Source organism: Martes martes (assembly GCF_963455335.1).
Source record: "Martes martes genome assembly, chromosome: 15".
Classification (NCBI taxonomy): domain Eukaryota; kingdom Metazoa; phylum Chordata; class Mammalia; order Carnivora; family Mustelidae; genus Martes; species Martes martes.
The window spans coordinates 11,485,849-11,512,590 of NC_137903.1; the positions used below are offsets into that span (position 1 = coordinate 11,485,849).

Consider the following 26,742-nt stretch of genomic DNA (forward strand, 5'->3'; position numbering starts at 1 on the left):
CCTGTGCATGAGTAGGGGCGAGGCGTGAAACAGAGGCGGGGGGGAGCAGGAGAGGGAGAGAGAATCCCAAGCAGGCTCCACTCCCGGTGTGGAGCCCATTGTGGGGCTCGATCTCACAACCCTCATGACCTGGGCCAAAATCAAGGGTTGGATGCTTAACCAACTGAGCCATCCAGGCGCCCCTACGTATATGCTTTTGATTAAAAAACAAAAATAAGGAGATAGATGGACAGAAGTCACACAGACCATTACTCCTCTAAGAGTATTATCCCTTCAGGTTGAGATGACAACACAGTCCAGGACTGTATCATTTAAAGGGCAGGATGTCTTTAATGCCAAGGCAAACAAGTTCATGGGTACAGCTCTGTTTCTCCAAACTGGCCCCACTACTTGTCACGTTCACTCTCTAACTTGCTGGCATACAGCTCAGTCAGTTGACCCACCGGCTGCCTGCTTCATTATCCTGATGGCCGCCTGCCCAAGCCCCTCACCCAGCCCCTCACCCAGCTTACTGTGCTCAACCAAGAGCCGCAGCCCTGCCTGGGTGGGTGACCTAATGCCCACTGCATTCCTCCCCAGCGCTACTCTTGAGGCAAAGGTGTGGGTCTATCTGACCGTCTCACACGAGCCCACAACTGTAACGAAGCCTACTCAAGGGCAGGCTCCGCGCCTGAGTCCCAGGGCCGCTGCCTGATGAACCGCCCACTGGCTCTCAACGCTCCTGCTCTCGTTCGGTTTTGCCTGCATTCTGACGTACGCAGGTTTCCAGCAGTTTTTGTGAGAACACAGAGTCACACATAATAAATGTAACCTCTTTCTCCAACTAAATTCTTTGAAATAGTGAAGATGAGCAGCACAATTAACAAAAGAAAGTATTTTTTATTGGCAAAGTAACTAATTCAGCCTGTGTTGTCCTGCCTATACGACTACAAGCTTGTCCAGAAAAATTCTGATCAGAAATTTGTTTTTTAAAGATTTTATTTATTTATTTGACAGAGAGAGACACATTGAGAGAGGGAACACAAGCAAGGGGAGTGGGAGAGGGAGAAGCAGGTTTCCCGCTGAGCGGGGAGGCCGATGCAGGGCTCCATCCCAGGACCTCAGGATCATGACCTGAGCCAAAGGCAGACGCTTAACAACTGACCCACCCAGGTGCCCCTTGATCAGAAAATTTGTTAAAGGCAATATTAAAGATGACTCCATTTACCAAGTTCATGCAAAGCATGACTCAAGGTCATTTTTCTCTTTGTTAGTACTTGAGGGTTTTTTTTAAACAGGAGAATATCAAATTTAATTATGTATGTAAAAGGGCTCCATAAAATCTGAGGCCTCTACTTTCAGATTTTTTTTTTTTTTAACTTGCATCAAATTAAAGAGTTGTCGCTGGGTCTTACACACACCTGCAGCCTCCGGCCTCGTTGTGAACTAGTGCCCCCTTGGTGTATCGCACAGCAAACCGCTTTCATGTAGCTCATCATCGGCTCCGCTCTACTATCATCACACACATACTTCTCTGTCTCTGCCTCCCGACCATGAGCAATCTGAGGACAGGGGTGTTTTCTTTTCATTTTTATATACTCACCACATTGCAGAGCGCCAGACACAGAGGAAAGGCTCAATAAATCAATACTTCTCAAAGTGTTGTCCCTGAACCAGCACCATCAGCATCATCTGGAAACTTGTTAGAAATGCAAATTCTCTGGCCCTGTTCCAGACCTACTGAGTAAGACGCTCTGGGGGTGGGCCCAGCAATCTGTGTTCTAACAAGTCCTCCGGGTGACTCTGATGCAGGCTGAAATCTGAAAACTATTGCAATAAATAATGAAAGAAGGACTTAAATATAAAGTTATCCACTGGCTCTTAGAGACTTTTCTATTATCTGAGCACAAACAAGAGACGTTAAATATAAGCAATTTCTAAGCATTAATAGGTTGCTGTACTTTTTCCCATAAATAGTACTTCTCTACCTGAACTGTTCTGCAGGGAACGTGGACCTGTCCATGCTTCAAGACTGAATTTTATCTCCTCCTCAACAAAGCTTTCTGTGTCTTTCCACAAAGCAGAGTTGGTTCCCTCTCTCTTCTGCTGCTATTTGTATGTCCAGTACAAATTTCTACTACTGTAACTATCACACTGTCTCCTAAGCATGGGTCACGGTGTGTTTTCACTGCTGGACCTGAAGCTCCATAAGCCCCATAACTCAATATAAAAGCTAAATTGAAGGAATTCAGGGCCCTTGTACTCCTAATGCCCCGGAAAGAAGGACTTTTGAGGAATGACTGTCCACTGTCCAGATTTTGATGTGTATAATGCCCACCTCCCAATACTGGTAGCAAGGCATATCCCGACGTTAAGCCAAACTACGACAGACTGCATTAGCAGCCTCAAATTTTCATGCCCTTTGCCATGTGACTCTCCAATGTCCTTCCCCTGAGAGTAGGACTTAGTTCCTGCTCTTTGGGGGTTCAGTCACGTGATCTGCTTTGGCCAAAAGAATGAGCTGGAAGTGACAATAGAGTTGGTCCCAAGTTAGTCATCAAGAGACTGCTGTGTTTCATTCAGCTTGCTCTCAGACTTATGGCATCACCCTGAGAAGGAACTGCCCAGGCTGACACGAGAAGGAAGCTGAGAAATCCATTGAGGACAGCCACTCCCACCTGAGCCCAGATTAAATCAGCTGGCTGCCCAGATGACCCACTGGCTCATGAGAAATAATATATGCTTGTTAGTTTAAGCCGCCGGGTGTTGGGGCAGTCTGTTATGCAGCCAATATCAGCTGATAAACACAGCTACCACTATTTTTAAATCCGGAGGTAAACTTAAGGGAATAATGAATAATTAGGAGATTCTTATCAAACATGTTCAAATTCTAGTAGTCCACAAACAAAAAAGAGGAGTTGCTATATAATCAATTTCCTAAAGAGAAACTCTTGGTCAAGTAAGCTACATATAGGGAGAATCCTTGATTTTTTGGTATCCCTAGCAAGTATGGTGAAAAAGGGGTGAGCAAACTTTATCTGTAAAAAGCTGGATAATAGATATTTCAGGCTTTGCAGACTGTAACTGTCTCTGTTGCATCTGTATTTTTTCCCCCAGCTTCTTAAAAATGTAAGACCCTTTCTTAGTTCAGGGCCATACAAAAAATACCAAAAGGCTGGATTTGGCCCATTGGATAACACATGACCCCTAGTTTAACGTATCAGGATTAAACTGTTTCTGGATGATTCTACCACCAGAATAGGAGATTCCAGGAAAAGCACAGGTATGGCTGTGTCTGTACCTGGAGAGCGAAGGAGAGGACAGAGGGCTCATCTAAAAATATTATTCTTTCTCATCCCACCACCTAAGTTGCAAAAGGTAATATATTCTCCAAAATTCTTTGTAAAAATAAGATCTCAACTTTCGACATTAAGTGTGAACATTTTATGAGCCATCCAACTTATTCAGATTGCATTTGAGTCTTAAAAGTTAAAAGAAAATATTCAGAAAATATTTTATATTCTATAATTCTGTTTATAAAACACCCACCCCAAAATACTTTCCCCCCAACCCCATCTTTTCTTAGGATTGCCACAGCACCACTCAGGAGCATACTCTTTCCCTGAAGAAACTCTCTGAAGAATAATTTGGAATAACTGATCTCATTCCTTCCTGACCAACAGCTTAACTCTCAAACAGAAAACCTGGCAAGAATATGAATTCAGCTCAACCTGGATTAAACAGTGCGTTTAAGAACTATCTCAGCCCTAAGGCTAATAGATATGAGAAATGATGTTAGCTTAATTATAGACTACCTACAAGTTTTTGTCCCCATCTTTAGCTGAAAACACAAGGTACGATCTTGGCATTTCCTTCTTCACACTGTCCGCGCAAGCCAGCAGACCTTGAACTCTGCCATTCTTCCTGCAGCAGCGGCAACAGGACCTTACAGCTTGCCCCCAGTGCAGCAGCATATTCAAAGTAATGAAAGGTCATAGTTTCATTAGCTCTTCAAAGCTGCATCCCATGGACTCACACTCCAATTCCTGAATAATAATGGAGCTCCCCCTCCACTCAATACCAACTGAAATGAAATGAATTTTTCTACTCATTAAGCTATGCATTCTTGGGCAAGCTGTTTAACCTTTATGTGCCAAACTGCTAGAAATCATGTCTTTGGGGCAGGGAGGGGGAACCTTAAAAGGATCCTGGGAAAAACAACTCAATACATACTAAGGAATGACCATTCAAATGGCAGCTTGCTTTTCCTTAGAAACAACAGAGGTCAGGTGACAATGCAAGATTTTTCATGTAAAACCCAAACTGAAACCCCAAACTCTTTATCCAGTGAAAATATTCTTCAAAAAGGAAAACAAAGACATTTTTAGATGAACAAGAGCTGAACAAATTTGCTGCCAGAAGACATAACACATATAAAATGCTAAAGAAAGTTCTTTCTTTAGGGAAATGACCATAGATGGTAACCTGAATCTAACAAAGGAATAAAGAGCTCTGGAAATAGGAAATACATGAGTGAGTATAAAAGAGTATGTATTTTTTCATCTCTTACTTTTTTAAAAAGACATATAACTGTTAAAAGTAAAAAGTGTAACACCATACTATGGGGTTTATAATGAAAGCAGATACGAATATATGTGAAAATACAAGTACAAAGGTCAAGGGAATTAAAATACTCTTATGAAATTCTTATATTTTATCTGAGTGGGTACAATATTAACACTATGGAGACTGTAATAATGTATGAATGCATTCTGTAATCTCTAGAGCAAGCACTGAAAAAATGCACTAAATATGCAGAGACATAGGTAAGAAGTCAACAGAGGAATTTAAATGGAATACTAAAAAATACTGATTCACTCAAAAGTAGGCAAGGAAGGAAGAGGAGAGGAACAACACAATAACAACAACAAATGGATGGGACAAAAACAAAAGAGCAAATTATAGACATACCAAGAGGATCAATAATCATATTTAATATAAGCTATTTATTTCAATTCAAAAAGACTATCAAATGAATTTTTGAAAAAGGCCCAAATGTATGCTGTCTCCCAAGAGATGCACTGTTAAGTATGAATACACAGAGAGACTGAAAGTAAAATTATGGGGAAAAAGTATTCTATACTATGCAAACACTCAGCAAAAGAGAGGTAGGGATGCTATAATAATATCTGATAAATTAGACTTCAACACAAGGAGTACTGTACTAATGAAGTAAAAAGAGACACCACGTAATGGCTAAAGGGCAGACATAACAATCTTAAATATAATTATGTATTTGCTTTGTAACTGAAGTTTCAACAAGCAAAAATGACAGAACAAAGAGAAAAGTATCCAAATCCACGACCGCAACTAGAGATTCTGACACCACTTTCCCAAAAACACATACACACACACAACACTAAGGGGAAAAGACTCTTCTCAACATCCTTGTTGCTCTGTGTATCAAATTACCTTACAGAAAAACTGTACACAGATATTTTAGTTCTCTTTAGAATGACAACTTCGGGTTTTTAATCAAGGGACAATTTAAAGAAGAGCCACATCTTGTACGGAAGCATGACTGAAGATACCACTTACAATGATTAATGCTTCTTTTGTGAGAAGTCAGACAATATATCTGGTTTAGTTGTAGAAAAATTCTCCCAACTGGTATGCTTCCTTTATTATATTATGTTACTGTACAATAATGCCTCCCTCCTTCCCCATTTTCAGTGCTTCAAGGTGAATTTTCATTTTTTAAGTGGCAAAATAGTGAATGGTTTCAGTGAAAATCATAGCTTTATGAATGACAAAGACTTTTAAATAGCAGAAAAGGAATGTTTACTGAAAACGGAAAGCTTGTGGTTTCTCTTCCTGTGTTCCTACTGCACCCAGGACATTTCTTTATGCAATGCTTAATACCTTACAGTGTGATTGTCTTTTTTTTTTTTTTTTAAGCTACCTCCTAAATGGTGAGTGTCTAAGTGGAAAAGCTCTGTATCTTTTACACTTCTTCATCATTCAAATAGTGGTTGCTGCATGAACGGACCCACTAAGTAGTGCCGTTTATTATAAGTACCTACTTAAGTACAAATAGAAAAAAATCTATTTTGGCTTATATCTTAAAGCTTATTTCAATGCGATGTCACCAGATTTGATAAGACAGTCATTATTAAAATAAAATGCCTCCAAAACATTCCAACAGCTACCCTGCCATGGAGGGCGTGAATGCCAAAGGCAGAGCTGCACGACAGGGTGACCCTGCTTGCCCTTAAGGTGTAACCGCGTAATTTTTCAAACTTCGATATTGTAAGTGATGTTTTAGCGGATCACTTTTAAGAATCAGAAATGGGTACGATTTTATTTTTAAAGATTTATTTGAAAGAGTGCCTGAGCGTACCAGCAGGGGAAGGGCAGAGAGAGAGAAAAAGAGAGAAGCAGACTCCCTGCTGATATCAGGATCTGAGCCAAATCCAAGAGTCTGAGGCTTAACCAACTGAGCCACCCAGGCACCCCCAGAAATGGGCATGACTGTAAAACCTTAAAAGGACGATACCAATGAAAAAAAGTGGCCAGTACAGTTTATTAACAGAAGTCTAAGGAACCAAAAGACCAACTTCACCAAAATCACACAACGATATATTAGAGAATTATCACTGTAGTCAATTAGGAATATGACCAGAAGGAAAAGTTTATATGAGAAAGACATCGTAATTTATCACCAAATTTGAGAAACATGGAGTAGCACTGAGTAATAAGGCCAAAAAAACAGAAATAGGATAAGAATATCCCATCAAACATCCACACTCAACATGACAGTAGTGCTAGATAGACCAGCAATGCTTTTTTTTTTTTTTAAAGATTTTATTTATTTATTTGAGAGAGACAGCCAGAGAGGGAACACAAGCAGGGGACTGGGAGAGGGAGAAGCAGGCTCCCCGCTGAGCAGGGAGCCCCATGTGGGACTCGGTTCCAGGATCCCAGGATCATGACCTGAGCTGAAGGCGGATGCTTAATGACTGAGCCACCCCCAGCAATGCTTTTTAAGAAGAAAAATACACAAAAGAAAGATTTATTTGTGTCATCATTCTACTGCTGGCGAGAATATAAACCTAGAAAATGCAATAAAACAATAAAGCATCTTTTGGAAGTGCTGGTTGAATTTTAAAAAGTTACAAGAGAGAGGAAACAGCCTTAATAACGAGCGGTGTTCTGCAGGAATCACTTGGGTGTGTCGGAACCCCCTCTTTCACATTCAGCCTAAACACTACATCCCCAGAAACGCTGTCCGTCACATCAGAGTTTCCACTCTCCCTTCAACTAAATTGGGTTCAATGCCCATTTCTGGTCTTTCTAGTTATTTCTAGCAGTGCATTGCCCCAAATTTTAAATTTAATTTTTATTAAAAGGATATAGGCACATGGTCCAAGCTGTAAAGGAACTCTAATAGGTTACAAACAAAACATCAGTCCCCTGTACCACGCTTCCAGACTCCAAGTCTGCCTCCCAGAGTCTTCTCCTTTAGCTTTCCCTTCCAATTTTTGCTTAGATGTTTCTAAACAAACTGCTTTCATTGCTAGTTCTTGCTTCATCAGGCCTAGACATTCTCTCAATTTCCTAATAACGGCCGATTAGGATTAAGATCTTTTAGCTCCCCTTCTCCTCCTGTCATCCTCCTAATGCAACCTAATCAAATTTTCAGTTAAAAAGTATTGTGTTTAAGGGCACCTGGATGGCTCAGTGGGTTAAAGCCTCTGCCTTCAGCTCAGGTCATGATCCCAGGGTCCTGGGATCGAGCCCCACATCGGCTTCTCCACTCAGCAGGGAGTCTGCTTCCTCTTCTCTTTCTCTCTGTCTACCTCTCCCTCTACTTGAGATCTCTGTCAAATAAATAAATAAATAAAATCTTTAAAAAAAAAGTATTGTGTTTACATGATTTTGACTTGTAAATATAAACTCACTGGGAGCCATTATTATATTGTTTTCTGTTAAATTTCTTTTTTGTCAGCTTTGCAGCACTATAAATAATACATAATTAACTTCACCAAATCTAAGTATACAGTAGGAGTTGTAAGAAACATATTAAGTCAAGAAGCACAACAATTAATATGTAAAACATGGGCTCATGAGAGAAGTTCTGCGTCCCGCCTGAACCATCGATGTCCTCCTGTCAGTGATCTGCTTTTTGATACTATACTTTGGCCTTTCCTAGACTGTTAAGGAAACAGATAATACCACACAGTTTAACCTTTCAAGTTCACTGTAATTACTGACATATTTGGAGTGTTTTTAAATTTTGTTTTGTGTTTCAAGTGTTTTATTTTTCCTATATTTATCAGGTTTTCTTTGTTCCTTTATTTTCTCTTGTGCTTATTCTACTGGTGGTTATTTTAAAAATGTTAAGGGTAAAAGCCAAGGGGCAGTGGGCTCAGGGGCCAGTGGGAAATGAAATGGAGGTAGTGAGGACAGGTAATGCCCTTGACAAGTTTGACCTTGAAGATGTGTCAACAGTGTGACGGCTGGAGAGAAAAGAGGGGTGCACTTGAGGGAGGTTCTTGTTCATCTGCTCCTTTTAGGAGGGGAGACTTGGGCTTGTTTAAATCTCAAAGGAAGGATCCAGCAGAGAGAGAGAGACAGAGAAGCTGATGAGGCAGGAGAGGGGAAAGATAAAGCTCCTGGAAAGCAAGACTCAGAGCACTTGGAGAGTGCCCTTGCGCAGGAAGAAAGACGTCTCTTCCCTGTAAGAAGCAAGAAGGAAGAGAAATCAGGTCTAGATGTAGAAGCATGCAAACACCGGGTAACAGGAAGTTGAGGCAGTTCTACTCTGAGGGCTCTTACTTTCTCTGTGATTGGAGGTAAAGTCATCTGCTAAGAGTGGAGAGAGGCCACACGGGGTTGCAGAAAGTAGCAAAGATTAGAAATAATCTCTGTAGAAAGAGGAAAAAATGAGTTACCCAAAGAAGTCTAGTGGGGCTGCTGGGCAGTACGGACAGTCTAGATGAGAATGTGCCTATGAATTCATCGCGGCTCTCCCCTGTCCCGCTGCACCACGGTCCTCAGCGATACGCAAATGCTCACAGACAGGTACCAAGGAAGCAGATACATGAGTTTCCTGGTCCCAAGTTTCACAAACAAGTGCCAACAGAGAGAAAGCGGCGATGTGAGCTCAGTTATTGGTGAGGTACCGAAGGGTGGACCATGAAGTCTAAGCCGGAGAGTGTAGAAGGTGAAGACAAAAAGGAGGTGAGGGGTAGGCAGAAGTAGAGGCCAATATACTGAAGGGCTCAACGAGATCAGAAAATAAGTCAAGACTAGCTAAGAAGAGAGCTGCTCGATGGCCAGGCACTTGCAGTCGGAAGTATAGGGGACTGGATTAGTGATCCTGGAAAGACAGCTGCCATGTGCAAATAGTATGGAACGTTTTATTAAAAATCACCAAGAATTGTTCCGCTTTTGTTCTGATTTATTTATTTTTAAAGATTTTATTTATTTATTTATTTGTCAGAAAGAGAGAGAGAAAGAGCACAAGCAGAGAGAGCAGCAGGCAGAGGGAGAAGCAGACTCCCTGCTGAGCAAGGACCACACCCCCCCCAACACGGGGCTCAATCCCCATGTTGGGGGGGGATCATGACCTGAGCTGAAGGCAGATACTTACCCGACTGAGCCACCCAGGCATCCCTGCTCCGATTTATTTTTACATGTGCCTCTTCTATTTTTAAAATATTTTTTAAAATTGCATTAAAAATTAAAAATTTAAAAATTGCATTAAAATGCAGTTTTACAATTTCACAACTTTTAAAAATGCTACTTTCTGTAATTCCAAAGATAGAACAGGCACAAATGTCCATCCGCAAGGTCCTGGTTCTGTGCCTATGGGGTGCTCTTTGTAAATGTGCGTTTGCTTCCGCATAGAGCATCACGGACTGCGAAAGGCATAAGCATAGACTATGTCCAGAAGATTACACAAGTGACACAGTATAAGTAGTTCTGTCTAGGGAGGGGAACTAGGGGACTGGGGAAATGTGCAAATGGGAGTACAGGGAACAATGTCTTTTCCTAATGTAACTTATTAGTATTTGGAGTATTGATCTACATGCACAAATATTAACTATTCGGTATAATGAAACAAGAAATTTAAAACTTTTTTAAATTTTTAATTTTTTTATAAGATTTTATTTATTTGTCAGAGAAAGAGAGAATACAAGCAGGGGGAGTGGCAGGCAGAGGGAGAGGGAGAAGCAGGCTCCCTGCTGAGAAAGGAGACCAATGCAGGACTCTGACCCCAGGACCCTGGGATCATGACCTGTGCCAAAGGCAGACAGTTAACCAAATGAGCCACCCAGGCATCCCAAAACATTTTATCTAAGCGAACAGGCAAAGGAAGAGGGAAGCAGCATTTGGTGAACATCCACTATGGGCTATACATAGTGTTAGGTTGGTTGAATAACTTACTGAAAATTCAGTCTAATAATTGCTTGCATTACTGGGATTCAAACTCAGATGTTTATTACTATAAACATAGATGGAGATGTATTTTAAAAATTAAAATTTGAAGTACAGCTTTGAGGATAAATAGGATGACAGCATAACTCCATCTGTAGAACCCACCACCATTAATAAAGCGGAAAAGAAACAAGTTACAGTATAATTTAATGTAGCCACACCCCATTCTCCAAACTCCAAACTAAATAAAACATGGTAAATGACCAGTTTCAGAGGGGTCTTATTAATAACCCCTAAGTAGGAGAGGCGATGACCAGATGCCTACGCAGACCACAGGAGAACTGGCAAGAAGACTACTATTAGGTGCCTGAAAAAAGAATCCCAGGGTAAGATCACCTGAACATTCTCCAACTCAACTTCCTAACTAGTAAAAAGGATGGTAAATCTCCTCATTCTTAAAAGACCAAAATCCAAGGAGCATTCCCGTATGGGCTAGACGTAACACCCAAACCCTTAATACTCAGTAAAATTGTTCTAAGAAAAATATACCTTCCCTGAAGTCACTTGTTCCCTCCTGCCCCAACCTCACCACTATCTCATCCCCTTACCACTCACCACTTCTCTCAGGCCGCTGAAGAACTGAGACGAGACTGTGAACCTATGACCACTTATACCTGGCTGTCAGTTCAAGTTTAGTTTCCACTAAAGGGAGAGGTAAATCAAGGAGAATCCACCCATGCTACTTCTGAGCAAAAAAGAAAGTCTAGATAAAACTGCCCATTCCAAGGCTGAACTCTATACACAAGGTTGCAACACTGTAATTCTCTGCTTAGAGCCCGGAGCACAGACCGAGGGAGGACCCTTTTGGAGCCGAGTGCTTACGGAGGACATGCGTCCTTACCGGCTCACTCACAGGGCAGACCCCGCTGATGCCAGAGGCACGTGGTTGGTCAGCCCTGCCAAGAGCCGAAAGCAAGATGCCGAGAGGAAGAGATCAAAAGATCTGATGACGGATTTTAAGGACACGCACAAGGAAAAACCCCACTGGTCTCTTTCCCTGGGACGTGGGCATTTTCCTCTGGCAGAGTGCACCACTAGAACTTTCGGCTGTGGCCTCCTGCCACTCCCAGTTATACTTTTGTTGTTCCAAATACCCCTCTGCAGACCCAAGACCAGGGGCTCACCAAGTAGCCAAACCTCACAGAACAGAGCAAATACAAGCACTCTTTCCTCTTTCAGTGTTTCCTTCTATTCCTCCAGGACACTGAGGACAACACCAACAAGCTAGAGACTGTGGACCAGTTCACCACAGCAGGTATTAAGGTTGTATTCTCCAGACACTACCAACAGAGCGCTGGTAAAATGACCTCACTGTTGCGGCATCAACAGAAATCAGTTGTTAGCTGATCAAAGACAGTCACAGGTTCTAAGTAATGGTCACTGCTAAGAAAACTGATCATCCACACTATGGCTTAAAGGAGCAAGAAATGGAAGGATCTCTGAGTGATTAAAATGTAATAATTTGCCCCCTGGATTGTACCATTTTTCATACCTACTGTTCCACTCTTGATGCAAGAGCTGTTGCAAACAATACCTAACTGAAATGTAAAAGCAGCATCGTACACACTTGGAATTTTATATCCTTTTGCCTAAAATAGATAGCTTTGTACTGACCTAAATTATAATATAAGCAGAATTATCCTCCCTCAAAAACAAACAAAAAACAAAAAAGCAAAAAAAAAAAAAAAAGCCCCAAACCCCACAATCTTACAAGGAAGAGAATGAGAATAAAGAGGAAAGTATTTTGAGAATTTCCCCTTTGGTATTTGAGTAAACTGTCTTACGGAGAAAACAACAACAACAGTATTATCTCAGGAATAAGACAAAACCACTACACTTCAACATTACATTGTTAAGTTTAACTTAACAAATATATTTTAAAAAAATTTTATTTACTTATTTGACAGAGAAAGCAGGGGTGTGTGAGCACAAGCAGGGGGAGTGGCAGGCAGAGGGAGAAGCAGGGAGCCCGTTGTGAGACTCGATCCCAGGACCCTGGGATCACGATCTGGGCCAAAGGCAGATGCTTAACCAACTGATTCACCCAGGTGCCCTAATTTAACAAATACTGACCAATAACCTTTTAATTGATAAATATTAATTGCTGAAGGAATAAGCATAATTATAAGAAATGGCCCTAATAGTCAAGGTTAGTGGGACAACTAGCACAGTTTGGCTATGACTCGGTGATCAGTAAGATAGGTATCCTACACCAGGTGCTACCTTTCTGTCAGCTGGAGCTGTTTTCCAACACTAAACAGTTATTCTCAGGCTACCCGAGCTGTAATTAGTAAATCTTCTTTTACCCACCTTGTACCATATGGGACCTATTTAGAGAATATATATAGGAAACAATTTGCATATACATCTGGACTTTCACCTTCCCAGCAATTATCAGTATAACTAAATAATTAATTGTACGTCCCTCGAGGGCAGAGAAAGTGCTGATTTGTCTCACCCCAAGCAAAGCACTTTGTATAAAATACCTGGCCTACCACAGGCTCTCGTGTGGAACGAACGAGTGAATGTCCACAAATATACAGGCCTACGTCTGGGCTCCCTGATCTGGTCTCTGACAGTCCTCCAACTACACACAATCTTTAGTTAAATATAGTTTCAGTCTGAGCCACAAAAAGAACTTCTGGACGCCCCCTCCCTCACTCCAAATCATGAAACAAAAAACTCTAAGGTATTTGTATTAACTGAAAATCACAGAGAAGAGAGAGAAATTAAATCCCAAGGTTATTTAAAAGCCATTTAATGCCATGGTTTCTGCTCAGTCCCTCCCCAAGCTAATGTTTTTTAATAAAGACGGAAATAATCCATTTTATTTATTTATTTTTAGAATTTATTTATTTATTTGACAGAGATCACAAGTAGGCAGAGTGGCAGGTAGAGAGAGAGAGGGGGAAGCAGGCTCCCTGCTGAGTAGAGAGCCCAATGTGGGGCTTGATCCCAGGACCCTGAGATCATGACCTGAGCCGAAGGCAGAGACTTAACCCACTGAGCCACCCAGGTGCCCCACATAATCCATTTTACTTGGTAGCCCTTCTCTTTGCTGCGGCTGTGATCTAAAAGAACTGCTGACCGACAATGAATGGCCAAAAGGAACACCACACAATGAAGGACAGCACTCAGTCTACCGAAACAGGATTGTGAGTGTTCCATGTTTTGTTTTGTTTTTAAAGACTTTTATTTTTAAGTAATCTCTACACCCAGTGTGTGGCTTGAACTTGCAACCCTCTGGTCGAGAGTCACATGCTCCACTGGAGCCTGCCGGATGCCCTGAATTACCAGTTTTCTAAAGCAAAAAATGGCTGGTTCAAATAAGACAAGACTTGCTCATTCATTTCGACAGCCTTCAGCATGGTGATACAGAGAAATGGTTCCGGAGTCTGGCTGCCTGGCTTCAAGCCTGGCCCTGCCACTGCACAGCTGTGGGACCTTGGACAAGATGTTGACCTTGGACAAGCGTTCCTGGGTCACCATACACGGAGAGAGATGTGATGATAGCACCTCCTTCAAAGAGCTAGTTCAACGGTCGCCCAGTTGCAGAGGGGCATTCTCTGAGCACCGTTTCTCAAAGAGTTTCCTGCGGGTTCTCTCCTTACTTTACTTTCTTCATATGGCCTGACTATCTAAAATGATGGGTTTTTTTTTTTGTTTGTTTTTTTTAAAGTACTGTTTTCCTATGACTTCCCCTGTATCAGCAGGAATGTGTCCGACTTTCTTACCTCTACATCCCTTGTGCCTAGTTAGGAGCAGGGCCCAGAATAACCACAGAAGAACTCAGTACGTATTTGTGGAGTACAGGGGTGAGTAATACACAACAGTGACGGCTTCTGCAACCATTCCATAAGTGTGAGCTCTTATTATCCGGGTGATTAGTGCAGGTAAATAATTCAGGCTTTTGTGTTATCTCTTCTAAGTAATTTTCCTCATTGGGTCTGCAGGTTTTATTTACTATTCACCCAAATCAGAAAAGTACATAACTGCTTGAAAGGAGTTTTCCTTCTTTCCTTCAGCTGTTAGCAGTTGCCTTTCGGAGATTATTTAAGTTCATCTCGGACACTTAGTGAGCACGACACTATGAACCACATTCTGCAAATACAGCTTGAAAGATGGTCTAAATTAGTCAAGAGATTTGTATCTTAGCCAAGTGCCTACCTCTAGCCAAGCTACCTACTTAAAGACAGTACTACAAGGAGGGATATGGAGATGTACAGAATGTAACTGGGTTGGGGGAGGTGGGAGTTTGGATCTCGGCCATTTAATGAAAATCCTCACATGGTTCTATGTGGTCCTTCAAATTCCTTTACTCATTATGGCTAAGATTCTACCTTAGCTACTGTTTCTGTTGAAAACAGTAGCACCAAAAGGCACAGGCCTAACTTCTCCCAAGTTAGGTGTTTCTGAATCGTAGCCACATGCGTGGAGGTTTACACAGGTCCTGAGCAAACTAAGGAAAACATATATGGGTGTGTATGTAAATGCATGTTGGTGTAAGATTGTCGCATGTTCTCTCTTAAAAGAACCAGCCTTTATTTTGAGGTCATGTCCTTGTATTCACTTGGTGTTGAGTTGTCCTTTTCTTTAAATAATTATGTTGATAGCTCATGGTGAGTTTTCCCCACTTACTCGAAAAACAAAAAGTTAGCAATCTCAAACCATTTCCAAAAGGTTTTTAGATTTATTTATTTATACAAATTTTACCAGTGAAATTCTGAAATCCAGAACATCCAGAAGTAAAAAGAACACAACAGCTGCCTGGCTGAACTCCAAATGCAGAGCACTCAATCTTTTATTCATTAACATGCTGTCTCTTCCTTCACCCAAGCCCAATTTTCATTAACCACTTGTCTATACTATCCCGGCAGATCTTAATTATAACTCAGACAATATTAAGAAAAAATTTCTGACCGTATGCTTAAGAACAGTACGGAACTTTCCAGAAAATGCTTAAATCTTGTCATGCACTGAAATAAGTACTATAATCAAATTGTGCTCACAGCTTTGTTCTTTGTGACTTTTTTTTTTTTTTTTACTTTTCACATATCCCAAGTAGAAGTTCAGAACATTTAGTGCATTTATTTGATGAAGTTAACTCTTGTTCCCAAGTCCCTAGTACCCTGCTCTGGAATATTCAGAGCTTTCTCCAACCTTAAAACCTCTGATCCAAGAGCCCTCCCCCAAGCTCACCACCACTCACTTGGACCGCAGCCGGCCTTGGTGCTCCTTATCCAGGTTAGGTATGCCGGGATCCTCTACTCCCCCACTTCTTGCAAACATCCTTCCTGCCCTGCTTTCCGCTCCCTCTTTCGTATGTGCTCGGTGAACCCTCCCTCCCCAAGTCCGTTGTGCTCCCGTGGCACACCTGCCCTGAGCAGCACGACACTGTCACACACACACACAAGGGGGCTACTTGACTTCATTTACATCTTTTGGCCTCAAATCCCAAATGAGGGCTCAATCTTCCGACAACCCTCCAAACTGTGTACTCGCCTTACCCTTCTCTAAGACTTCATCTGATGCTTAATCCTTGGATCTCATTTTAAAAGAGAAGATTCTCAGGCACCTGGGTGGCTCAGTGGGTTGAGCCTCTGCCTTCAGCTCGGGTCATGATCCCAGGGTCCTGGGATCGAGCCCTGCATCTGGCTCTCTGCTCAGCGGGGAGCCTGCTTCCTCCTCTCTCTACCTGCCTCTCTGTCTACTTGTGATTTCTCTCTGTCAAATAAATAAAATCTTTAAAAGTAAATAAATAAATAAATAAATAAAAGAGAAGATTCTCTCAGGACCATGGGTCCCCCCCTTCCAGCTATGAGTCTGTTTCTCTGCTTCCCTGCACGTAACGAGCTATCACAAGAAGGTCTTGAGGTTGTTTGTAAGTTGCTGCCACCACTTGTCCATCTTGGCTTCAACCCTCTCCAACCAGACTTCTCTCCATCATCTCACCAGGACAGGTCTTGTCAGGGCTACCAGTTACCTTGTGTCAAAAAATCCACGTGGGCTGTGACACAGCCAGCCCTTTCCTTTATGCTCTCGGCGTCTGCAACACAACGCTCTCCAGATTTTCCTCCCAAGTTTCTTCAGTGTCCTTTGCTCCTCTTTTCTAGAGCACCACGTTGGCATGCACCAGAGCCCTGTCCCCAACACCCTTTCCTGCTTTATTCATTTCGAAGAGTCAGTTACTGATTTCTCTGTCTCCTGTCTTTCTAATCCATTTATGTCTGCTCTAATTTTCATTATGTCTTTCCTTCTATTTTCCTTTCATTTAACCTGTTCTTTAAGTTGCAAAACTGACCTGAACCTATTTAGTTTTCTTTCTAAAGCTCGCTAATGACTTCTTACCTCCTCTATTTTCTAGTATGTGCCATCAGGATTATAAATTTGATCTTAACTGTACTTTAGCTGAAATTACTGTATAAATGTTCAGAGAGGGGAGTATATTAATTCTGTCGGCAGTATAAAATTCAATACGTGTCCACTGAATAAAGTTCTGTCTGCTCCATTTTTTGTTTGTTCTAATTTTTTAAATTATTACAAATGTTTTTTTTAAAAAACATCTATTCACCAACTTTTTAACATATCCTTTTTGGGGGCTTTCTATATTTGAGGGCCGTGTTGTTATATACTTACAGATTATTGACTACTGCTCCTTATAAATACTATCTTTGATGATTTAGGGTACCTACCTTCTTTATGTCTAATAATGTTCTTTATCTTATTGCTCTGATAGTAACATTAATGTAACAGGTTTTCATCACTTTTTTCCTCCTTTAATTGTCATCTAGCTTTAGTCACTTTTAAATAGTTGTAGTGAGGTTTTATTAGTTTTTACACAAACTGAGAAACCCTTTCTTTTAAACAGGAGAGTGTAATCCTCTTTTATTTATTTTGTGATTATTTGACCTAACTTTTGTTCCCCTTTTCTTTCTTCTACTGGATTTAGTCTACTTTAATTTTCCTCCCCACTCCAAGCTAGGATACATTCTACTTCTTTAAAATTTTAAAATGTATAATATGCCTTAAATTTAAAATATAATCCATTTCTCATCCTCCTCCCGAGCAATCAAGACCTCAAAAGTTTCCACTTCAATGTTTCTCCTGCCATTTTCCACATTATTCGTATCTAACACTTCTGTCCACTTTTCTCCCAACATTCTAAATGCAAGCAATCGCCCTTTTTAGTTCTAAAGTCAGTGTTCACATTCACCAACCTGAAATGTCTCTGCTTGTTCAAATCGCTTACATCCAACTCTTTTCTTCTATGTCCTTCTTCCTCACTTATACTTTTTAGTAGTTTAAAAAGTAAGGCTACATAGGTAGAAAATCCTTGGTCTTTATTTGTCTGAAAATACCTTTTTTGGGTCCTTACTCTTAAAGGTTTGCTTGGTTAACGAGAGAATTTGAGGATGAGAGTTATTTTTTGTCACATTAGGTAAAACTGTTATCCCATTTTTAATATATTTCTTTTTTATTTTAAGATTTTTATTTATTTATTTGACACAGAGAGAGAGAGAGATCACAAGTAGGCAGAGAGGCAGGCAGAGAGAGAGGGGAAGCAGGCTCCCAGCCGAGCAGAGAGCCTGATGCTGGGTCTCGATCCCAGGACTCCTGAGACCATGACCTGAGCTGAAGGCAGAGGCTTAACCCACTGAGCCACCCAGGCGCCCCTTTAATATAGTTCTTATTGCTGATGAGACCTCTACTGTTCATCTAACCATTGTTACTTTGGAGATCATGTTTTCTTTTTGACTGCTATTCAGATCTTTGTATTTTGAGTTTGCAGTTCCAATGGATTTTTTAAAAATTAATTCTGCTAGGTATTCAGTGCGTATCGATCTGAAGATATATCTCTCTCCAATTCTGGAGAATTCTCAGCTATCACCTTTTCAAAGATTGCCTCTCAAAAGATTTCTGCTGTAACCTCTTTCTGGAATGCCTGTTAAATCTAAGTTGTACTTTTCATTCTATTCTCCATGTTTCTTGATTGCTCTTTAGTATTCTCAATGTCTGTCTCTCTATGATTCATTCTAAGTAACTGCCTCAGATCCACATTCCGCTCCACCAAGCCCATCTTCAGCTTTTAGGTATAACCTGCTGCTTAGCTATTCTACTGAGTTCTCAATTTTGAAGACTATGTATTTCATTTCTAGAGTTTCTATATAACTCTCTAATTAGCTTATTTCTTTGCATTTATTCACTATGATTTTTATTCCTGCCTTCAAAATTATCTTAAACAAATTTACATTCAAATTGCCCCATTATTTCTACTTCTACTTCTTGGAGTGTTAGTGCTCTGGTTTTTTTGGTTTTTTGTTTGTTTTTTGTTTTTTGCTTTCATTAATGCTCCACGAAGATGGTTAGTTTCCTCATGTAGTCTATAAAATTTTGTGTGTGTGACAGTCCTATGAGCTACAGATTTTTTTTTAAAGATTTTATTTATTTATTTATTTGACAGAGAGAGAAATCACAAGTAAGCAGAGAGAGAGGGGAAAGCAGGCTCCCCGCCGAGCAAAGAGCCCGATGAGGGGCTCGATCCCAGGACCCTGAGATCATGACCTGAGCAGAAGGCAGAGGCTTAACCCACTGAGCCACCCAGGTGCCCCTGAGCTACAGATTTTGAAAGTAATTCTACTAAGCACTTTTTAATTTGTTTCCACCAGAGTCTACCAAAGATACGAAACTATTTTTATGCTAATTTCTCAGTTTGGGGTTTCCAGTCCCCAAACAGCAGAGTTGCTTGATTTCTTTAAAGTAATCTTTTCCCCTTAAAACTTTAGGCATTAGGTAGATGGCAGCTCCCTCAACCAGGAGTAACAGCTTTTCTGTTTCCTTTGCATGGAGGTATAGCTATCTAGGCTTTGAGCTTCATGTACAGGTGGTGTTGATGCCACACCTCTTGTCCCCATGAGGATGCTGGAACCTTATTTCACAATGCTTACGACGGATCTAAAACCCTGAGGACTATCATGCTGTGAGCTTCTACTCACCATTGTGGATTTGATTTCTCTTCACTTTTGCCTCCTTTAAAGCTCAGTTACATAGTTAATAAACTTCTAAAAAATTATATTTAAACCCGTATATTTGTTTGTAGCAAGAAGGGAGGAAACATGTCAATTCAGTCCACCGCAGTACTGGTACTCCCCTCTTTTTCTAGCTACATGTTTTCTCTAAGTGAATTTAAACAGGCATCTGACTTTCAATATTAGCTATATCATAACTCCCAAACTTTTATCTCCAACTATCACTTTTCCTTGGATTTTGTTTTTTTGGACCCTTCCTTGGATTTTAGACATATTTTCTAACAAAAAACTTATATCCAGAATATATCTTCATAAACTCCTCCAAACCGAGAGCAAAAAGAGAGCCAACCCAAACTAAAAATAGGCAAAGATATGTACATACAAATCACAAAAGATCATATACAAATCGCATAATAAATAAATAAGCATACTAAAAACTGCACATCATTAGTCAGTAGGGAAAAGGAAATCACGAATTGCAATGAGCTACCACTATATACCCACCGGAATGCCTAAAATAAAAAAGACTGACAACACCAAACGTTGGTGAAAAACAGAACTCTCATACATTGCTGGTGGGAGTATAAAATTTTACAGCTGCTTTGGAAAATACTTTAGCTTCCTAAAAAGTTAAAAATATGCCTCTGCTATGACCCAACAATTCTACCCCTACATGTTTCCCCCAAACAAATAAAAATATAAGTCCAATAAGACTTGTACAAGCATGTTCATAATAGCTTTATCCCTAATAACACCAAACTGGAAACAACCCAAATGTTTGTCAATGGGAAAGTGGATGAACAAATTCTGGTATATCCATAAAAATACTATTCTGCAACAAAAAGTAAGAATTTATTGACATATATGACATACGTGAATTTGACAGACAAGATATACTAAAGAAGTAAGAACGATGCACTACTTGATTCATCTAAAGAAAGTTCTGGAACAGGCAAACCTAATCTGTAGTAATAGAAACACGCAGTGCTGAGTATTTGGGGGAGTGTGCTGATGAGAAAAAGGCAGAAGTGAATTTTTGGGGATAATAATGTAAATATTCTTTATCTCTACTGGGGATGATATATACTTTTATCAAAACACACTGGACTGTACTCAAAAAATGTGTGCATTTCTCTGTAGGTAAATGTTACCTCAATCTGAAACAACTACCTCCCAATCTTTTACTTAACTAACTGTAACTTAGAAGTCTGGTTTTCATGTGACCATTACATGAAAACCACAGCACAACGTTCAGTACGAATATACACACCCTACTGTTCTAAATATTCATGTAATAAAATTATAGATTTTTAGCCATTTTTTAGGAGGGAGGAGACTATATTCAGAATCATTTCATTTGCTAAAGTTACTGTTTTGAACACTGTCCAAAAATTTAGAGAAAAAAAATCTCCAATGTGCTATTCAAACAAATTGCACAATATTACTTCCTCGCAAGAGTAGTTATTAAAAGCTGCAACCTTCTAAACGCACATCACCAGTTAACATTCTGGTCAAAAAGAGCTCAAATCATCAGAAGCCAGGAATATCCTTGTCATGTGTTGGTCACACACTGAGTCACAGGTTAACCCTAGCAAAGCTGTTGTGTTGTACAACTCTGGGGTGCACCTTATACGTCCTAATTCATGTGAACGGTGCTCCTGGACTTGAACATAGCCACACTTAGTGGCTCAGTGATCTCAGTGATCTCAGCTATTCCAAATGAGTAATAAACTGAGGCAGTAATTGACACGAGTATACATAAGCAACAAAGATCAGTTTGAAAAGTCAAATTACCCATGGTCAACATGAGTAATAACGTCTCTGTGCTCCACATAACTGGTGGTTTGGTACTGTCAGCTTAGCTGAGCTGCAACGTTTCCCTCAAATTCTCTTCCCAATATGGTTCTGAGTTACTGGCCATGAGAAATTTGTGCAAGATTTGGAAAGTAGAAATGTTAGGCTCCACCGGGTCTAGGTCAGGTGCTTTTGGAGCTCCCACTGTGACTTAAACCAAAATACAGTCACAGTCCCTCAAACAGTTTCCAGCCTTGAGTTAGTTCAAAGGCCCAGAGACCCTTGAATGAAGGGTCTTTGAAAAAAGACAATCTTAGTTACCCCAAAATGCATATGTAAATCCTCCTCCTAACTCTCCCCCAGAGGGAACTGTGGTGATCTACTAGAATGACTACGCATTGGAGGATGTGGGGAGAAAACCCAAACTGTCTCCAAACTAACAATAATTCCTCAAGACCCAGAACTTCACCGTGTTAAACTAGTCAGAGAAGGAGCTTAAGGAAATCAGATGATCAATGAACTTTTGGACTGGGCCCATTTCACAGTGGAACCAGTGGGTCCCCCAAATCCATCCTGCGGTTACTTCCTCAGTTCTGGAATACACAGTTGGAATACTCAGCACCTGCGAGAACCTAAACTCTGGTTCCCCAGCCTGTGCATGAATGTAAGGGCTAAAATCCCAGGAAAGGGCAGGTGGGTGAAAGAGATCAGAACTACACGGTCTTAGCAAAACAGTAAACCAAAAGCAATCCTGCGTCATGAAGGGCCCGCAGAGATGAGTGCCACCATAAAGACGCAGTGACGCCAATTTCCACATCTCCATTCAACCATCTCTCTGGCCTATGCAGAAGACAGACAAATCTCAGCAACTGACAGTAAATTATCAAAACTTAATCAGCTGGTAATTCCAATTATAACTGTTACTCTAGATGTGGGTTGTTTGCTGGGTCAAATCAATGAAACCCTGGCACCTGGTATGCACTCAGTCACTTTTCTCTCTACTTGTTAGTAAAGAATATTTGAAGCAGTTCTCAGCCTCACACTACGCCGCTGCAGGTTGCTTCAAACTTGCAGCCCAGGGCATCATCTGGTCCAGAGCTTCTCATCTCAGCACCACAGACATCTGGGGCCAGATAAGTTCTTGCTGCAGGGGGCCGTTCTGTGCATGATGGGGTGTTTTTTTTTTGTTTTGTTTTGGGTTTTTTTTGTTTTTTTTTTTAAAGATTTTATTTATTTATTTGACAGAGAGAGATCACAAGTAGGCAGAGAGGCAGGCAGAGAGAGAGGAGGAAGCAGGCTCCCTGCCGAGCAGAGAGCCCGATGCGGGGCTCGATCCCCGGACCCTGGGATCATGACCTGAGCCGAAGGCAGAGGCTTTAACCCACCGAGCCACCCAGGCACCCCCATGATGGGGTGTTTAACAGCCCCCCACGCCTCTACGCACCAGATGCCTGCCCCCGATTGGTGATACCAAAAACGTCTCCAGATATTGCCGAATGTCCTCTGGGACACAACAGTGACCCCAGTTGAGAACCACTGACCTAGTGTGCAGGGACTTTCATCACCTTTCCTTCCACAGGACATCACTTTATGTTGGTCCATTATGTTGATAATATTATGCTACCTGGATCAGCTAAGCAGGAAGTTAACAACCACTCGAGAGACCTTGATAAGATACATGTATGCCAAAGGGTAGGCAATAAACCCCACAAAAATTCAGGGATCTGCCTCCTCAGTGAAGTTCCTGGGAATCTAATGGCCTGGGAGCTGTTGCGGTATCTCTTCCAGAGTGAAGAACAAATTGCGGCACCTGGTCCCTCTAACCCTTAGAAAGGAGGCACCATGGATGTGAATTTTGAAAGTAAAATATAAATCATTACCAGTACAGATAACCTGACAGCTTGCCAGTTGTTAATAGGGCCCAGAAAAATAGGGCTGTGTAACAGGTCAAGGGCCGTCAACAAGCTACTCTACCACTGGAACCCAGAAAGCTCACTGTGGCTTGAAGACTGGGGTACAGAGAAATCACGTACTGAGCCTTTGGTGGACCCCCCACGTGAATCACAAGGCAAACTCCCAACATTTTGGAGCAAAACTATGCCACCCTCCATAGATAACCATTCTCTTTGGGGGAACCTTCTGGCTTGCCATGGGGAGTCAGGAGAGACTGAACAGCTGACCACAGGTCCACTGTCATAGGCCAATATTACTCAACATAAGCTTCTCATTAGGACCTGGGTGCTGTCTGATTCATGAAGTCAATGAAACCTGGGCTCGCACAGCAACATTCCACCATCAAAAGGAAGTGACGTCATATACCAGAGAGGCCTGAACACGTCCTGAAGGTACAAGGCCAGCTGCACGTGCCAGTGGCGGAGCTGCCCCTTGACCCACACTCCTGCTACGTTGCTTCTGTTGTCTACACCCACATCGGTGGACTCCCGGGGAGACCTGCTGATAAACGTCATAAAAACTTGCAGTCTAGTTTCCAGCTGATTCTGCATGATCCGCAGGCGGCGCGCAGGAGCCGACCGCGGCTGTACCACAGCCCCACTCTGGGCGGCACTGAAGGAACAGGGGCCAAGAGAAAATCGCCCAGGGGGCGGCACTTAAGGCAGTGCACCTGGTTGTTTATTTTGCCTTGCAAAGAGAGTGTAAAGTAGGGATCTACAGAGATCCACAGACTGTGCTAATGGCTTGGCTGAATGATCAAGGTCTGAGAAGGAACAGGATCTCAAAATTAATGACAAGGAAAAAGAATGTGACTAGGTCTCCCCAAATGAGCATGGCATATGGAGACAGCTGTGTCCCGTGTGAAGCCTCACCAGATATGACTCACGCTGAAGACATCAGCCTCTTTCTCCAGCCACCCATCTTCCTAGCGACATGGACTAACACTCACCATGGCCAATCTGCCAACTGCAGAGGATAACACTGAGCTCCCCCAATGACACCACGATTCCCAGGAGGAGGGGCGAAGTTAGCCAGCTACCTGGCGGCAGGCTGATTAAATGAGACGACTTTCATCACAGACGGGGCTGCGTTTTTGATCTCACTGGAATAAACACTTGCTGCAGATATGAACACGCCTTCCCTATTCACAATACTTACGGCAAAAACACCCTGGGTTGACTTAGAGCGTACGCTTCCGCCATCATGATATTCCACACGCACTGCTTCTAAGCAAGAACTACTTTCATAAGAAATGAAGCACGGCAATGGGCTCACGCCTGAAGAATTCACTGTTCTTATTGTATCCCCAACACCCCGAAGCAGCTGGCTTGAGAAACCGGTGGAATGGCCTTTTAAAGATTCTGTTATGATGCCAGCTGGGTGACAACAGCTTGCAAAGCTGGGGTAACATTTTCCAGGATGCAGTACATACTCTGGATGGGTGATAATACATAGGACTACTTCTCCCACAGCCGGGATTCACAGGTCCAGGAGTCAAGACAGAAATTGGAGTAGCTCCTCTCCCTGTCACCCTTAGTGACCCATCAGAAGATTTTTTTTCTTTCTAGTCTCTGCAACTTTGTATTCTGCTAGCATAGAAGTCTTAGTACCTACGACGGTACTGTTTGCACCAGGTGTCACAGCAATGGTCCACTGCATTGCAAGCTGAGCCTGCTTCACGGCAGTGGATCAGCAGTCAAAGAAGAGGGTTATCATACTGGCTGGGGTGAATGATCCTGATGATCAAGGGGAAATTGGGTTGCTATTACATAATGGCTTAAGAAGAAGTAAGTTTAAATGCAGGAGATCCTCTGGCGCACCTCTTCTTACTCCCTTGTCCTGAGACAGGTCCATGGAAAATTACAATAACCCAAAAGAGGCATGATTTCTGATGTCCCAGACTCTTTAGGAATCAAGTTTGGGGTTACCTCACCAGGCAAGGATTATAATCACTCAGGTGATTGTTGAGGGCAAAGAGAACATGGAATTAGGGCGCCTGGGTGGTTCAGTGGGTTAAAGCCCCTGCTTTGGGCTCAGGTCATGATCCCAGGGTCCTGGGATCGAGCCCCACATCCAGCAGGGAGCCTGCTTCCCCCTCTTTCTCTCTGCCTGCCTCTCCGCCTACTTGTGATCTCTGTCTGTCAAATAAATAAATAAAATCTTAAAAAAAAAAAGAGAACATGGAATTAGAAAAAGGTAATTAAAAATACCATCTGTAACCACATGACCAGTTGCAGAAACAAGGACTGTAATATTTAGGAGTATCTCTTATTTTGGTATGAATATATTTGTGCATAAATTAGCCAATTCTTTCTTTCTTTTAATGCTCTTTCCCCACTTCCATGTCACCTAATATTAAAGTGTTAATATTAGCTAACTTTGTATTTCAGTACTGAGGTTACAAGGTATAAAAAGAAGAGTGTGACTCAGAAGATAAAGGGAATTCATGTTTTCTTTTGAGGAGAGGGTTAGCATATTTTTGGTATACCTAGGATGGTTGCATCGTATTAGGCAAAAGCATAATTTTGCTCTTATCTTCATTTGGAAGTTAACTGTGGTTAAAAGAAGTGTGGCCAAATCCTATACTTCTTTTAGGGCAAGGTGACACGGAGTGGTCTGTGATGACTTCTGATATGTAAGTTTAGCTAAGCTGGAATTATATTTCTCAAAAGTCCCTTCCCTCTAAGGTCCTGGGTTCATACTGGACACAGGAGAAACGTGCCAGAGACCTGGAAGGCAGAACTAAAACAGTGGCCACTGATACGCTCTGAAGGTCAGTGCCGAGCCTGACAAAGCTGCAGCTCACGCTGGTAGAGATGATCTGTTGGCACGTCTCGTGAGCATGGAGCAGCAGTCAGGCTTCATAGCTCTCCAGCTCCCGCTGGAGCACCTGCTTGGGCTGCTGTGTATCCCAGTCCAGGTGCTCAGGCAACTCTGTGATGAAGGGCATCAGCTTATCCTGCAGGTCACCATGTCAGAGCTTGGAAAGCAGTGAGAGAGAGAAACGAGTTCCCCTTTGCCCTCATGGGCTCCGCTGAGTCCTGTTCTCTCCCACTTCGTGTTCATCGTCCTTTCTGACTGATGGTGCTGTGGATTTCAGCCTCTTAATACCAGACTCGAAAGCAGCAACCGTATACAGAATACTAAATCACCGCATAATTTTAATCCCATGGTTAAAGCCTTAATCTATACGGCTCACACGATTCTGCTTCCCCAGTTGAACTCAGATGTAATAACAGAGGTAACACTGCAATGTTTTCTTTTAAAAAGTACATGAACATGGGACTGTATTTCTAATTTAACTGCTACGGAAACTTGACTAAGGTGAAATTAAGTCCCTTGAGTAAAAAAAAATCTATCAAGTATTATTTTCAGAAAGAAGAAGAGAAATGTATTTCCTTAAAGGAAAAGGAGGACAAATACAGAATTAGAAGAACTTTTCATATCCACCAAAACCTTGCTCATCAAGCTATTTTCTGTAACTTCT

At 41.7% G+C, this 26,742-nt stretch overlaps 1 protein-coding gene across 3 annotated transcripts in view; it reads right to left on the reverse strand.

The window, feature by feature from the left end:
• MARK1 (microtubule affinity regulating kinase 1) overlaps positions 1–26,742 on the reverse strand; it is a gene marked incomplete at its 5' end in the record, with an annotated part of 116,616 nt that overhangs the window by 71,600 nt on the left and 18,274 nt on the right. The gene's annotated exons all lie outside the window — the stretch shown is intronic.